The sequence below is a fragment of the Euprymna scolopes genome, chromosome 6 (assembly GCF_053919585.1).
Source record: "Euprymna scolopes isolate OS-2025 chromosome 6, ASM5391958v1, whole genome shotgun sequence".
Classification (NCBI taxonomy): Eukaryota; Metazoa; Mollusca; class Cephalopoda; order Sepiida; family Sepiolidae; genus Euprymna; species Euprymna scolopes.
The window spans coordinates 51,508,426-51,527,218 of NC_136487.1; positions in this window are offsets into that span (position 1 = coordinate 51,508,426).

Genomic DNA, 18,793 nt, shown 5'->3' on the forward strand with positions numbered 1-18,793 from the left:
TTAAGTAGCGGGGAGGGGGATTATTTAAGACACTGGGGTACCCAAAGATATGCGTGCTTATGTGTGAGTGTCTGTCATTTTATTTTTGTTTTTATCCTTTCACGTATTTATGGCGACCCATCCTAGCCTACCACTACATCGACTTTTCCCTACTTGAATAGTAGTGGGGAAAAAACAGGGAGACCCTGATTGGCTCATGTCAATGGAAGACCTGATTTCGACAACCGATCCGCCGAAAATTGGGCCATTTCAGTAGCCTATTTATCGGTCGGTATGGGACACTCGTCCTGGGTAGTCCTAGTTGGTCATTCTTCCCGAACCTCACCTTTCTCTTCTTTGTGGTAGAGTAAAAGTATTGCATGAAGAACCCCTACCAAGGAATTCTAGGCAATTTTTAAAAGGCTATAATGCTATTAAATTTAGGGGCGTTGACTATATTTCCTCACCTTCTAACTTTGTGTCACATCTTCCTGTGGTTGGAAAGAAGTTAATACTGCAATATCTGAGAACCCATTAGTTCTGTACTGTTGAAAAAATGCATATTCATGTAAGCTACCTCCTTGTTGTCTTATTTCGTTTTGCCATTTTAAGACTTCAACAAAAACTATGGAATATTCAGAATCAACTCGTGTCGAGGTTTTAGCCTGATTTAATAAGTTTTTTTTTTAGATTATAAATTAAAAGAAAAAATCCTGCTATTTTATTAAGAACGAACTCTGATGTGCACGAAGTTGCTACCAGGAATTTTTTCTTTAGAAAGCGGATGAGAGTAGTCGGCTAAATACCGGAAATATGACCTTTTTATTGATTGATGTGAGAAATTGTCACCAAATTGAATCCTATTTTTGTTATAAAAACGCAGGAAATTAGTATTTCATCGGTATTTTTTTTTCAATAGAGTCACGATTACATCCCATTTTATGTATAATTACTATTTCATGCTTTTATATATATATATATATAGAGTCATCTACATACAGTACTGTTTCGCAGCTCATCAGTGCGGTTAGACAGGCAACTATCTCAAGCCATGATTGAAACCCGACCGCCTGTACGACAGTCAAGACTCCTAACAATTACGCTAATCGATGGCTGCTGTGCGAGTCATGAATTCACGATGTTTTGACATCGTCCGAAATACCTAAGCTCAATTTGTTTACACAAAGAGCATCGCTTTATACGCTAATGGTAATTCTTATATCACTTCTCAATATGTTCAATTCAGGATGAGGAGCATTATAGTCATCCACATACAGTACTGTTTCGCTGTTTCACAGATCGTATTCATTTTTATACATACATATATATATCTATATATATATATATAAAAGTGAAAGTGTGTGTGTGTGTCTGTGTACATTTCCCTACGCAATAACTCTGTCACTTTTAAGCCTACAGATTCGACATTTACAGGGTACTGAGATTTGGGAAAATCGATGGGATTGGTTTTCGGACAGAAATTTTGCGATTAAGGGGTCAAAGTTCAACGATTTGACCTTTGAGAACTCTACCAAACTCCTCCTACAATTTTGGGTCTAAACACGTGAAATTTTAGATATAGGTTCCTTGAGCATGGATCTAACTTAATAACTTTATTTGAGCCCTAAACAATAAATTTTAAGGGGTCATAATAGTGGTCAAAGTTTAAAAAAATTGACCGTTTTTTTTTGTTTTTTTTGCTCAGCATACACCTCAAAACACCCAGGCAACGCCGGGCAGCCATTGCTAGTATATATATATATATATATGTATATATATATATATATATATATATATATATATATATATATATATATATATATGTGTGTGTGTGTGTGTGTGTGTGTGTGTGTATAAAAAAGAATACGATCTTTTCCGTATTTACTTCCTATTTTTTTGAGGTATAGGAACACAAAATTCTTTCAAAAGCATAAGACTTTCGACCGATCCTTCGGTCTTCTACAGTGTGAATCATAAAAACACGAGTGCAGGACGGGTAAGGCTAACAGCAAGAGAAGACTCGGTATAACCAATCAGGTTAAGATGTATCTGAATACGACCATTCTAATATTTTTGACTTGGAGTGGTCAGCAACTTGTGTGGCCTTTATTCAAAACCAAGTCTTTCATAAAATGTGGAAAGTGGACACCCACACTCACCTACGTACACACTCACATATATAAACATACATGCATGAACATCTGTACATCACCACACATGGTCTACATATACCTGTACACACGGAGAATACGCACACCCACATTTATAGACGTATGTATACATAGACATGTAGAATGATGAACAAGAACGCTGGAAAAATGGTGGGATCCTTCTACCACTCCAGAAGATATCTCACTACTGATGCAATTCTCTGTCTATATAAAAGCCAAGTACGTCCAAGGATGGACTACTGCTGCCATATCTGGGCAGGAGCTGCTTAAAAAAAGCCTATCCAGCTTTGACAGAGTACAAAATAGACTTCGTAGCTTAGTGGGGGATGCCCTTTTCTCTTCCCTGCAACCTCTCTCCCACAGAAGAGACGTTGCAAGCCTATCTTTGTTTTATCGTTATTTCCATGGCAGGTGCTCGTCTGAACTCCAATCTCTGGTCCCCCCTCGCCAATCTTTCACGAAAAACACCCGTCTAGCTGAATCCACTGTCAAAAACTTTCCCCACTCTTTATCTGTGCCTAAATCAAAACATGGATTCCATGAACAAAGCTTCTTTTTTAGAACTGCACGCCTATGGAACTCTGTTCCGTCTGCCTGCTTCCCTCCTGACTACAACTTGTATGTCTTCAAGTCCAACGTAAACAAATTCCTGATGAGACGCCCCCTTAAGTAGACACTTTATTAAATATCCACACTAATGTACTGCACTTACAGTAACCCTTATCCCTGAGTGGCTTCCGGGCCTTGATAAGTGGTGACCACCTTGTAAAAAAAAAAAAAAGATATAAATTGATAAGTTGAAAGTTCTGACCAGAAGCTGGTAATTCCCATTGGAATCATAAACTTATTATGGCTCTAGGTATGGGACGGTGTGAAAAGGTAACGCCTTCTTTGCTTGTCTGGATTTTATGAATGCCCGCCAGCTCACCCACACGCACATACATCTGTGCATATGCATACACAGAGAACTCGTAGTAGATTGTGAAAGTTGAGATATTCACACACACACACACACACACACACACACACACACACACACACACACACACACACACACACACACACACACACATGCATATCTTTATAGTCTAACTCTCTTCCCGGCTGCCTCTGCCTTGTTTTCTTAAGTTGATAAATTAATTTTAATTGCCTCCATCTATATCTGAACCGTTACGTTCATGCACACACCTGTATATACCCGCACGTACATATACGCACACCCACACGCACACACACGCATACACCCATATGCATACATACATACATACATACATACATACGCATAGATGCAAAATGTACACACTCGCATACCGACACATGTAAATGTATGTGCACGCACACATACATATGCATACACACATGTATATATATATATATATATATATATATATATATATATATATATATATATATATATATACATTTTATTTTTTATTACAGTATCTTTCTGTTAAGTTACATTATTGTTTCGGCTACACATCCACGCTTGTACATACATGATGATGGCAACAAATTCGCTTTTGAACATTGCCATCACTCGATATAGCACAACAAAAAAAGAAAAAAAAAGGTTATATAGAAACACGAAAACATTCAATGATGGGCTGCACGAATGTGGCTTTTAAGCCCTGCTAAACTCTGGCATTCCTTAGCACACATTATACAGACATGTGCACCACAAACAGCACGTTCTTGCTGTTCTTTTCTATGCTGGATCAAATGCCGTTTCAAACCGTCTGTCGTTTTGTACATTCGCCCGCAGTGTACACAGGTCAATTCTGGCAACTCAAGACTACGCCGATGAGTAGACTGGTGTCTCATCAGCCCAGCTCTGCTAAGACATATTCTTCCGCACACCTCACACTCCAGACCAATTTGGCTCCCCCTCCCATCCACGGCTCCTTTCACTCTCCCTTTCCGGATAGCACGCTTCAGCCGCTCATACTGGGTTCGATCCATTTCAAAATTGCCCACACCTCCCCGCAATGTCCTTCTCCACCCTCCGTGACCCAAAGCAAGACTCTCCCAGGTTCTTTCATCAATCCCACATTTTTTTAAGGTGGATCTTAAACAATCCTTAAATCTCAATTTAGGCTTTTGACCCAGACATCTTCCCTCGGCGAGCTCACCATAAAGGAGTTGTTTTGGAATTCAACTGTCTAACATCCTCACCACATGTCCACTCTATCTCAGTCTATGCTTAATAACGTGAGCCTCAATCGTAAGGCATTGGGTTCGATCAAGCACCTCCATATCACTGCCATACAATGCTCCCTGTATGTTGTCCAAGTTTCACAACCATAGAGAAGAGTAGAGAGAATGCATGCGGCATAAACCTTAATCTTAGTTGGCAGCAAGATCCCATGACGTCTCCAAAAACGCCCGTCCAACTTTCCGAAGGCATCACTTGCCCGGCTGATCCGTAATGATACCTCATCATCCAGGGTACCAGACATAATCTACAAACTTAGAGACAACCGCTATCCTTGACCCACAGATATAAACTGATGGCTCATAGTGTGATATGCCCGGAGCAGGCTGATACATTAAGACAGTTTTTTTCAGATTGATGGTCAGGCCCAATGCGCTGCAGGCAACTGCAAAAGCGTCCACCAGATGCTGCATATCAGCCACCCTATGAGCCACTAGATCACAGTCATCCGCATAGAGCAAGTCATGAATCGTGTTCGTGAGTACCTTTGTACTTGCATTGAAGCGCCTAATGTTGAACAACCCCCCAGTAGTTCGGTAACGAATATAGACACCATCAGAGCACCCTCTAAATGCCATCCGAAATACAACGCAAAGAGTGTCTCCCTGCTTGACACCATTTTCTACTGAGATAGGATCAGCTAGCTTTCCCCCAACGTTGATCACAGCCTTCATATCACTGTCCCTCGATATCTTCTGAAACCACACTGCGACTCAAGCAAAACATCATCAGCAATATGCTCCTTCATATCATCATGGAAGAGCTTTAAGATGGTTATAAACTTGTCAGGACAGCCAAGCTTTTTCAGAATCTCCCACAAAGCATCCCTAATGACTGTATCAAAAGCCTTGGTGAAATCGAGGAACACCTGATACAGACAGATACATTTCTCGTGTGCTTGCCTGGCTATAAAAAGCATATCCATTGTTCCTCGACATCTTCTGAAACCACACTGCGATTCAGGCAAAATATCGTCAGCAATGTGCTCCAGCATTCTGTCTAGCATGATCCTACAGAGCACCTTACTGACTACTGACAGCAAAGAGATGCCCCGATAATTTCCACATTCATCTCTGCTACCCTTCGCCTTGTATAGCCCCACCATCAATGCATCCCGGCAATCCTCATTGAAATGCTCCCTCCATCGATGAAGAATGTTGGTAGGGTCTCGAAGAAGATCCCCACCATCTTTCGAGTGCAGAGGAGTGATAGGTGATCTGGATGGTCTGTAAACTGCGCGCAGTAGGCTGCATAAGACCGTGGTGTTTTTCGAATCCGAGGCGAGTTGTAATTCCTCAGCTTTCTGCCTCCACCATTCATCCTGCATGTTACGCAACCTCCTCTGCACCTTGTGCTTGATTGCCTTAAACTTGTCCCTTAATCGATCTTGCTCACCATCCGTCAAACCACCCCTGAGATAAGCGTGCAATGCCCTGGATTTTGAATCAAGCAGAGCCTGAATTTCAGTATCATTCTCATTGAACCAATCCTGATGTTTACCACTCACAATAACCTAATACTCTCTCACATACCTCATAGACAGATTCCTTAAAAGCAGGCCAAGTGTTTTCACAATCAATCTCTTCCATCTCCTTAACAAGTTTCTCTCTCACAATATTGTCCCTTAGACGGGCAACATTAAGTCGCTTTGGGATAGCCACACTAACTCCTCTCATCTTGGGCTTCACAACACACTTAACCTTTGCACAGACCAACCGATGGTCGGTCCAGCACTCTGCAACCCGCATGACACGAACACTGCAGATATCCCTCATCTCACATTTTCTGACTAACATATAGTCTATCAAGTGCCATTTTTTGGAATGGAACACGATGTTACCGATTTTAAAACCTACTTATGAACAAAACTGCCACAACATCAGACCATTGCTATTACACTTGCCCACTTCGTGTTTACCCGACACGTCCCAGGTTTCAAAATCTCTTCCCACTCTAGCATTAAAATCTCCAAGAATGAAGATCTTATCAGCAGAGGGAATGCGTCTAACTACACTGCACAAAGCAAGGTAGAAAGCAACCTTTTCATCTTCTGTTGCATCTATAGTGGGTGCATAGACACTCAAAAAAGTTGTATAACGACCATTTACCAGAGGTAACCTCATAGTCATGATCCAGTCACTCACGCCACTGGGAAGTTCTTCCAGGCTAGAAAAAATTGATGCCTTTATAGCAAAAGCCACGCCTGATTATCTCTTAAATCCATCCGCTCTACCACTCCAGAAAATGGTGTAGGCCCCAGCCAACTCAGAAAACTGTCCCTCATCAGCCAGCCTGGTCTCAGACAGAGCAACTATGTCCATGTCATAATGTTGAAGTTCCTTAGATACAAGAGGAGATCTACATACATACATACATACATACATACATACATACATACATAAAATGAAAAAGATGAGAGAAAAGGATTTTTTTTTAAATTAAAAGTTATCACAATAATTGGAAGCTCAATATGCCCGTTAGAGCAATCAGAGATTAAGAACAATTGACGCTGGAAATAAAACTCAAAGTTCGATATTAAAACAAGGAGTATATATATATATGTATATATATATATATATATATATATATATATATATATATATATTTATATATATATATATATATATATATAGTAAGTTATAAAATGTATATGGCGATTAAGCTACACTGAATATTCCGCATTTCATCCAATCTAGGATTCTTCAGGCTTATGCGCGAATTCTGTGGTTGTTTGTCGTTTTTATATGCTCGTTTCTATTGAGATTTTAGTTAGCCAATCAGCTTTCTAGTATCCACCGCACCCTTCCCTTTCTGTCAGCCAAAGGCCTATTTGACCTCTGGTTGACCTGTTCCTTTGTGTGTGCTCTATTTAGCCTGGATGTTTAATTTCTTGATCTGTTTTAAATCTAGGTTAGTGCTTTTTTTAATGTTAGTTTATATATAAATAAATATATATATATATGTGTACACACATATATGCACATATATATATACATATATATACATACATATATGTGTGATTGTTTATGTATATTCATGTTTATTTAATTTATTTATTTGCTTATTTTCTATTGTTTTTGTTAGTTTTAAAATATTTTGTATCGCTATCCTAGAGTAAATTTTATCTTGTGAACACAGTTGTTTGCTATTTCTCTTCTACAGTTTAATAGATGTTGGGGTTCTTTAAAGTACAGGATAGCACATTTTTCACGAAAGCATAATCTACATGGGTCGTCTAGGTCCCTACACGTGGTAGCTTGTCTTATTATTTTCCATTCGACTACCGGCGAATGTCCGCTTTCCTTGAGTTCCCAGTATTTATTCGCTAGTGTTGTTTTCATACGGTGTTTTTTATTGTTAAATGTACTTTTGTGGTCGTAATATCGAGTTGTCCGATAAATGCATGCTCATTGACTGATAGGAAGGGCGCGGTGGATACTAGAAAGCTGATTGGCTAACTAAAATCTCAATAGAAGATGCGCATATAAACGACAAACAACCACAGAATTCGCGCATAAGCCCGAAGAATCCTAGATTGGATGAAACGCGGAATATTCAGTGTAGCTTAATCGCCATATACATTTTATAACTTACTGACTAGCTCTACCTACGTATTTAGCACTTTTGAAGTAAATACTTAAAGTTTACACATAAATTTATACGTTCGTATATTAATTTTATATGAGTAAATTAAGTATATATATATATATATATATATAGAGAGAGAGAGAGAGAGAGAGAAAGAGAGAGACAGAGACAGAGACAGAGAGAGACAGAGAGAGAGAGAGAGAGAGAGAGAGAGAGAGAGAGACAGAGAGAGAGAGAGAGAGAGAGATTAATTTCTGAAATTCAATTTTATGCGAAATCTCAATTACGACCAAGGCTGGAGAGATGAAGACATTGTTGAGTCTGACGCAATTTTTAAATATTACAAAATCTAAAGGAAATATTTAACAACTATATAAAAAATGTTCACAAATATTCTTCATCCAAGAGAGAGAGAGAGAGAGAGAGAGAGAGAGAGAGAGAGAGAGAGAGAGAGAGAGAGAGAGAGAGAGAGAGAGAGATTGGATGAAAAAATATTTGTGAACATTTTTTATATAGTTGTTAAACATTTCCTTTAGATTTTGTAATATTTAAAAAAAATTGCGTCAGACTCAACAATGTCTTCAACCCTCCAACCATGGTCGTAATTGAGATTTCGCATGAAACTGAATTTCAGAAATTAATTGATAACGTGTCCTAAGCAGAAATTGACAATGTGTCAATTTATTTCTAATGCAAAAATAAAACAAAAGCAACAACGAAAAACCAAAAAAAAACAAAACAAAACAAAAAAAAAACAACAAAAAAAAACAATAAAAAAATATAACAAAACAAAACATCAAATATAAAATTTGGCCTCGTGTAAAATGCAACCGATGAAAGAACGCTGAAGGGCAGGTGAAAATTTGAATTCTTTTCGGTTAACTATTTCCTATTATGTTTTTACTTTTGTAAACTAAATTAAAAAAAAAATATCCCCAAAAGATTTACGTCATCCAATTTTGCGTAGAATTTCAAAAACATGTGTTAATATTTCATAACAATTTTTAATTATACGAGGGACGTTCCAAAAGTAATGCCTCCTATTTTTATTCCGCTCGAATGGATGAGAGGAGACTGCAAATTGCATTGTTATGGTGACTGAACTTATGCATACATGACCCGGATATTTTATCTCTTCGTTGCACATATTAACGGCGTGAGACTATAAGAAAGCAAACCCTCTCAATGACGTGCGTCAGAAGCAGAGGTGCTTCAATGAATTTCTGGTAAAAATGCGAGAATGGTGGAGACTATGTAAAAAATAAAACCCGGGGGTACAAAGCGTCGCTCGTTTTAACGGCGCCATCCCTTCTTCGTGGCTCTTCAACTTTTGGAATTAAAAATAGAAGGCATTGGAACATCGCTCGTATTTTAAAGTCCTTCTTTCGACCGATTTTGATAGGGAAGTGTATTGGCCGTGAGGTTTGTTTCTTGCTAATGGAGTCAGAGATGGCTGCATGGGCGGGTTCGAATCTCCCGACCGGGAGTAATAGTGTCCCCCTGCATTGATGATTCCCGAAAGGATGAAACACTAGTGTCTGTAGGTGTTAAAAAATTATTATTGCAATAATTATGTCAGCCCCTTTAAGAAACTCGGTTCTTATTGTTGAGCACTTTAAAGTTGAAAAATAAAGTCGGTCACCTAAGCTCGCATGCGTAAATCATGGTATTATAATCATTAGATCACTATAGCCGGATATTATAACATTAAAAATAAATAAATGTTAAAATTTCAACGATATTTCACGTGGATAGGATTGGCCGTGAGGTTTGTTCCTTGCTAATGGAGTCAGAACTAGCGTTGTGGCCGGGTTCGAATCTCCCGATCGATAGTAATCACATTGATGATTCCAAAAAGGATAATACACTAGTATCTGCAATATGTATATGTGAATATCTATTGTAATTATATATATATATATATATATATATATATATATATATATATATATATATATAAAAGATTTGTTGCTCGAGTTTTTAGCGATATTAACTACTTCGAAACGGTGTTATTTTCTTAACAAATGAAATGCTGATTTGGACTTGAATATCCCCAAAAAACGTGAGCATCACCTTCTTCGTAGAACGTTGGGATCTGAACTTCTTCTTCATGCTTCCAACTCATTGACTGCCGTTTGGAACCAGGTTCATAGCTGCATATATCCGGCATTTCCGGGTCGAAACATATTGCCGGACAAAGGGATTAGTCACATACTAATAAAGATACACCAAATATACAAACTTATTATGAAAACTGACCACGTTTTGGATTTAGGAAAACATAAAACCGGAAGTAACATTCATAGCTTAAATGGTAAATAACTCCCATATAAATAAGCTTCCTTCCGGTTTGAAACACAGCTGTTGCCAGTTATTAATAATTGAAAATAAATTAAATTAAATATGAATTAAAAATATATAACTTAAGTTTTAAATAATACTTCTTAATAGAACAATTAAAATGATTCTATTACAACCAAAAATGATTAAAGTCGAACTAATTATTAAACTAGATTTTCTTTAATGTAATATGCGAATAAGGGTATTCATTACATGTGGATCTCTTTTGAATGCATAGTATATATAGAAATTATGCTGTGATAAAATGTATATGTGTTCGTTTTCAGCATGAAAATTAATTTATAAAACAGTGTAATACTTTGTACATATTAATTAAATTGTGAATAAACAGACAAGAATATGACTTTATTATAATATAATATAATAATGTTGACAATTAAGCTGATTAAGGCAATTGTGAGAAACATGCTCTTTTTTTTTGCATATTTATTTATTGGAGAGAAAAACGATCTGAAAAGACGGTATAAGTATAACGAGAAACAGTACATTTCATGCAAGGAAACTATTTTTTATTAAGTATGCCTTTAGTAGAAGTAGTTATGATGCGGTAAAAGCCGATTCGTTGATTGATGGTGTTGAGTGATTACAGCGGATACGCTTATTTAATTAAATCTCATATGATCGAAGGGTTTTATTTTAGCCTGGGTGAAATTAAGTATGTGGTTAAAATATACCGTGTATGAGAAAAGGACATTTGTGGATCTCAGTCATATATATATATATATATATATATATATATATATATATATATATGAAACCCACAAAAATAATATATATATATATATATATATATATATATATATATATATATATATATATGTCGCTGCCCATTTAAGGGGGTACCAAATTGATCAGAGGGAAAATTATTCCCAACTCGCATTTTGGTAAAAATGCAATTTCGTATGAATAATTGAATTCATTCAAAAAGTATCGCTAACAAAAACAAATAAAAACGTATATATATATATATATATATATATATATATATATATATATATATATATATACATATATATACATATATAGTAAGTTATAAATATATATGGTACTTAATTGCCATATATATTTTTATAATTTACTACCATGCTCTACCTGTGTATTGAGCGATGTTGAAGTAAATACTTAAAATTTACGCATAAATTATACTTTTCTATATTAATTCATAAAGTAGTCATATCTTATATATATATATTATATATATATTTCAAAATTGTATTATATGGTTAATTATTAGATATTCATTTAAAAAAATACACAAAAATGATTAAACTTATCACATTTTAAGAAATTAAATGTGTGGTTAAAATATACTGTGTGGGAGAAAAGGGTGTTTTTTGATACTCAGTCATTTTAATATATATCGTATATAAAAAAAAAATGTATTTTGAAAAAATATCGGAAATTTATTAAAGAAATGTACAATAATTATTAAGCATCAAATTTTGTATAAAACACTTCCAAATAGCAATCTAAGTCTACGTCATTATTATTGAGCGAAAAAAAAAAAAAAAAATTGGACAATATTTTCCGAACAGTTTAATGCAATACTACCTACCGGCGTTGCCTATGATGATATCGGGTGTTATCATTATGAATGCTGTTATCTTGTCCCAATGCTGAAAAGTGTGTCTCGTTGTTGAAGCTACAGGAATCTATTCAGATGAGCAGATTGAATTCCCAAGAGAAGAGAGAAAAATAAATTTAATAAACATTTATATAGAATCAGACTAAAGGTAGTTGATTACTTTTTCGAATCCAGTCTTGAAAATCAAATGGATTTTATCGATTCTGTGTTTACCGGAATTAAATATATAAATAAATAAGAATAAAGAAAAAAATAAGAAAAAATAAAATAAAATAAAAAACTAGTTCTTTAATTGCATCTTTATTATTTCGGAAATTCTCTAAAATATATTTTTTCTCTCTTCACAATTTTATTCAGAGTTTTCCAAAGAGTGAAGCTCGTACAATCCATTCTATAATGGCGGTTCTGTGTCTGTTTATCTCGAATTCAAATTTGTATATTATTTAAAATTATATAGTCGCTATTAACTAGCCCCCAACCCAACACACAAGCGTAGAGTAAGACGAGGGTCAGTTTTTGATATAGAAAAAGACATGACAGATACTACACTTTGTTCTTAGTTTTAAATGACAAGATTCTGTTTACTTGTCTCTCACGATCATAGTTAGATACAAAGTGATACACAAGCTCGGTTTTTAATGCGAGAAAAATATGGCTCCCCAAAAAAGGACATTTTATATTGGAATAAAAAATTGCCTCAGTCTAAAGGATTTCTCTTCTACTGAATGAAGACAGAGAAGATGAACAGCATTATCAGAACTAGCTTGTCAGGAAGGCTGGCGAACTTCTGTTTATTAATGAGTGACCACACCTCCGCATTTTCTATACCGCTTTCGCTCTATATCCAAGTAAAATATCTATTGGGTCTAGTCATTAACTTTTTTAAAAAATTATTTCTTAGTAATACTGTTAGTTGTTTTGCTTACTTAAGCTGCGAATGAGTTACCTGCCCTTTGTTTATTTGCGTCGCCCCCTTTTTTGACGTATTTATTATTATTATTATTATTATTATTATTGCGCCAACCTAATATATATATATATATATATATATATATATATATATATATATATATATATATATATATATATATATATATATATACGAAGGTTGTTCGAAAAGTAATGCATCTAATTCTTCAACTTAAAAAAGTTGAAGAGCTACTAAAACCGACTTTTTGTTCTTTGTTTATTAATGAGTGATCACATCTCGCATAAAGGCTTAAAGCCACTCAGGGATAAGGATTTATACTAACTTTTAAAAGATGATTTAAAGTATAGTAGATGATATCCATACCATTCATAGATACATCATCGACAGTTAAAATGTTTAGAGAGGGTGGATCATACCTCATTCTATTTGAATTTTTAGGTACTTCTGCATAATCTCTCAGTGGGAGGTTAACCCACTGAGAGGGAAGGGTGCCACACCCTCAGCTGGCCGGCTACCACACCCAACCCGTCCTCACTCGACTGCTTACCGACTCTCACGACAAGAAGGTAATGAAACAAGAGTCAAACTGCATAAGCGGGCCGACAGAGTTTCTCAGTCATTCTTTTATATACTAGAGTTCATTCACCTTATGGGCTACTTTTTCAAACCCTCATTTGATCTTGTGTCTGATTTCTTCAGAGGTGATAAATAGCTACACAATGTATTTTTTGTTTGATATTGTGACTTCCGGGCAGCGCTAGATTGCCAAATAGAGCGAGTGTAACAAAGATAAACTGCGATATGGTCAATGTTATGGAAATATGGAATACCTTCAATAGCAGAAGAATGTTATTGAAATAAGATAAATAATTAGAAACAATAGCAGATTGTAAAGTCGCAAGAAAATATTTAAAAAATAATATTTATAACAATAAGAGTCGAAATTTAGTTGCAGGCAAATAAACAAAATGGTTGACTGAAATTAGAAGAATAGCAATAATGACCTGCCACGTAGTGATTAAGTGGGATATAACAATTAAACGGTTATAATGTATACACGAAAGGGAGCGATCAGTCGATCCGTCTGTCAGTCAGAATCAGTCAAACACTGACAATTTAAGCACACATTTGGCTTGATTGAAATTTGCTTAGAAAATGGAAGAGTTTGAATGCAAAAACACAATAAAAAACACCATTTTTTCCAAACTACGAAACTACCGCTACAAAAATTGTTGCATTTCAATACTCGAACACACAGCAGAATCATGTTTTGCATAATATGATATGGGCATATTTTTTTCTCGTCAATTAAAATAAGCTTTTGACCGAAGTCTACATTTGATAAGGTTCCTCCTTTAATTGTTTTAATATTTTAATTGATATGAATTTGAGTTATCGCGTTTTTCATTCCTTCAATTAGAAACTTACAGATAATGCTTTTTTTTTAATTTACTGAGTTACCCCTTATCAAGGCCAAAACACTCAAGGATGAAAGTTAATGAAGATAATATCAGTTGAATAATAGTAATTATTACGTGAGAAACTAAAATCTCTACATAGTACCTACTCAACACAATAACGGACTTAGAATGGAACAATTCCTTCCCCTTTGTCAGAATCATCACATGAGGATTGAAAAAAAAAAAAAAATAGCGAAAAGCAAAAGTTATGAGATGTCCGAAAGTTATATAGATTTTGTCTCACTTTTTACTCCCCTATGATTTACTAATGTTCTTGGGGTGTTTGTTACCTTCCTTGCGTGTCGTGACGAAGACGACACGCGCGTGCACACACAAACACACAAATTGTGGGAGAAAGCCGAACAACGCAAACAAGTGTAAATAAAGGACTAATGATAAGGGAAACAATAACCCCTCGGAATTGAGAAACGAACAGCTGATTTTCAGATGAGTAATCATCACGCCAAATGCATGTGAAAAATAGTGTCCCAGATAAACAACGAGAGATCCAAAGAGATAGAAGCCCACAACGAGAAATGTATCGAAACCCAGGTTTTCACACCCCACCACTGCATAATAGTGCATTATCAGATTGAGTGAGCGTTGGGGTTAAGTTTTACTTTATTGGTTTTAATTCGCCATAATCAAGGCATATTGCTACCGATACGTTAGGAGCTACTACGATAGGGGACAGATTTATCAGGGGCATTCTAAGCTATCCCAGTCAGTCATAGAGTATCGGTATACAGTACGGTGAGGGGTACGTCTGGGGACTTATTACATTTCGTTTTTATCTTAACTGATACAACGGAGTGGTCGGAGGATCCTAGAGGAGAATGAACGGAACATATAACTGGAAATGTTTTCTCAATCATTAAATCATTTCTCTCCGATAGGCTCATAAGAGTAGTGGTCGATGGACAAAAATCAGAGGCCTGCAGTATTAATGCTGGAGTCCCTCAGGGGTCAATCCTGAGCCTAACTCTCTTCCTGATCTACATCAATGACCTCCCTAAACACATACTTAAATCATTCGTTGACATCTATGCTGATGACACGACCATATACGGCAACACATCAAAGGCTGTAAATGACAAAGCTCTCTCTGATTCTCTCTCCTCTGATCTCGAGCGCGTGGTTCAGTGGGGGAAGACGTGGCTGGTTACCTTTAATGCATCTAAAACCAAACTCCTATCCTTACATCATCAACGCTCTGATCCCCATCTGGCATCAATTGAAATGGATGGCTCTCGTCTGGGAGAGGCCCCGTGTTTTGACAAGCTTCTGGGTTTGACCTTTACTCCTGATCTGAAATGGAACACGTACATCAAGTCTGTTGCCAAGGTCGCTGGAAAGATGGTGGGATCCTTCTACCGCTTCAGAAGATATCTCACTACTGATGCAATTCTCTATCTATATAAAAGCCAAGTACGTCCAAGGATGGACTACTGCTGCCATATCTGGGCAGGAGCTGCTAAAAACAGCCTATCCTGCCTTGACAGAGTACAAAATAGACTTCGTGGCTTAGTGAGGGATGCCCTTCTCTCTACCCTGCAACCTCTCTCCCACAGAAGAGACGTTGCGATCCTATCCTTGTTTTATCGTTATTTCCATGGCAAGTGCTCGTCTAAACTCCAATCTCTGGTCCCCCTCGTCAATCTTTCACGATAAACACCCGTCTAGCCGAATCCACCGTGAAAAATTTCCCCCACTCTTTATCTGTGCCTAAATCAAAACGTGGATTCCATGAACAAAGCTTCTTTCTTAGAACTGCACGCATGTGGAACTCTGTTCGTCTGCCTTCTTCCCACCTGACTACAACTTGGATATGTTCAAGTCCAACGTTAACAAATTCCTAATGAACCACCACCTTAAGTAAACACTTCATCAAATCTCCACACTAACGTAATGTACTTGCAATAACCCTTATCCCTGAGTGGCTTTCGGGCCTTGATAAGTGGTGACCACTGTGTAAAAAAAAAAAAAAGCCGCGTTATGCTGGACGATATTTATTCACATTGCACATAAGTTTCTGTATATTGCCAGGGATAGAGAAACATTGAGCAGAAAGGAAATTCAAAAGGCAACCGGTCCCAAGGAAAGAAACCATTAGATTAGAAACTTTTTCCCATCTAAAGTATAAGCTATAGTGAAGGGGTGGAATTTTGCTTTTAATTGAATAGTTCGAAGATATTAAGGTTGAGAGGGTATAAGTGTAGTAGATTCATCGGAGCACTTGCGAAACAAGCACAGAGATGAAACACTGTGACGATGCGACATGGGCTGGATGTTGGCAGGCAGTGCGGAATTTATTAGGTTAGTAATTTTCCCTGTTCAAGAGAGAGGGAGGGGGAGAGAGGAAGAGAGAGAGAGAGAGGAAGAAAATAATGGTTGGTTTAACAGACTCAAAATGGCAATAATACTCCATACATAGGCAAATGGGGGCTTTGTAGAAATGTGAGGCGTTTCTAGCTTGCTAAAGAGAACCTACCTTGTTTACAGCAGTCAATAGTTTTGGCGAATCATTAAACAATCGTTACCGAATTTGAACATTGTATACCATATAAAATTTTTCTATTTTTCACATATTATATTTTAAGTGCTTGTTATTTAATACGTTTTTTTTGGGGGGGGGGCAGTTGGATATATGTGGCACTATGTCTAAGTGCCCCGGTTTTAGTGGTTGTTAGCATCCTCTCCCTGCATGGCCGTGATTTGGCTGTAGGCGGAGGGATACACAGAAATGCATCCCATAATCCCCTTCCTTTTCTCTCTCTTTTTCGTCCGAACAGCATGTAAACGAGAGGGAGAACATCCTCTCTCCCTCAACACTAGTCAAGGTTAGTTAGTTTTAAAGAAGTAATGGTGAAAATCAATAGTATGATCTGTAAATTGTATGTTATATATATATATATATATATATATATATATATATATATATATATATATTTATATATATATATATATATTGTATACATTTTATAAAATAAATAGTTAATTATATTTCTCATATATATTGTGATCCGTGTATTGTTTGTGTTTTTGTGTCTGCCATAAATGTCTTAAGTCGAATGAGGCGGCCCTGAGGACAAGGAAAGTTAAAGCCAGAATGTCATTAGAGATTAATACGTTTTTCTGAGAGAAAAAGGAGCCACACACCCACATCCAACATCTCAGGTATGCTTTTCCTATTGATACACAGCCCCTAATAACTGACCCATCGTCACACTATCATGGAACCGTGTCTAAGACGTTTTGTGTAACACGTTGGTCGGTCACACGCGAGTGACCGGCTGATAGTGTCTATATGATATTATGAAACTTTTACGCAGGTATACGCTCTCCGAGTACAGCTGTTTTATTTTCTGATTGTATAGCATATCAAATATTTGCAACGAGAGAAAATATAATAAAATAAAAATTTAATTGTAGAAGAATGGCTTCGTTTGTTGCGGAGATCAGTTTGGACGGTTGCGTGAAAAAATGTGAATAACATGAAATATGCTGAAAACTTTGGACAAACAAATTGCGAAATATCAAATAATTCATCGTCCAGTCATCGCAAATAGAGAAACGAGTTTTGGCATTCAAAAAAAAAAAAAAATAAATAAATAAAGACGCAATGACAAATCAAAGAAAGAAATAGAAAAAGAAGCCTTTATTTGTCAAAGACGCCATTTTGAAAAGTCGTCGTTTGCTTACGTGAATACAACAAAGTTTCGAATGAATGAAAGGAATTTTTTATAAACACTCGATCTTTTCAGTTTTATTAATTTTATTGCATTTGCTGTGTAATATTGAAACGTAATATTGTTAATATTAAATTGTCCTTTTATCTTATATTTTTCAATACAAATATCAACACACACACATATACACAAATATATTTATATATTTTTGTGGAAATATTGTTTATTCATTTTTATTTCCTTTATATATATATATATATATATATATATACATATATATAATAAGGATTAGTATATATATATATATATATATATATATATATATATATATATATATATATACTAATCCTTATTTAAGAAGCTCAATGTAATTACAGAGCATAACATGATTAAATGACAATATATTCCCAATGAAATTTTGAATATAGACTTTTGTCATTTATTCATTCTCTCTCTGTCTGTCTGTCTGTCTCTCTCTCTCTGTCCCTCTCATCCCCATCCCCGCTGTTTTAGCACCCCGAAATCTAACCAGCAAATATGTTGTTATATACGAACCTGAGACGGACGTTTCTAACAAAAAAAAAAAAAGAAGGAAAAAGAAGGAAGAAGAATAAAAAAATGGGTTCCTAGTACCGCCTCTAAGGGAAAACTTGAAAAAATAAATAAATAAATAAATAAATTAAAAAAGAAATAAACGATGAAAATCAAACAAAGCGAAATGTAACGGAAATGATGTATGATATGTTTTTATTTAAAAAAAAAAGAGAAAAAATAAAAGACATATGAAAGACAGCGAACAAAATGCAAATAAACGGAA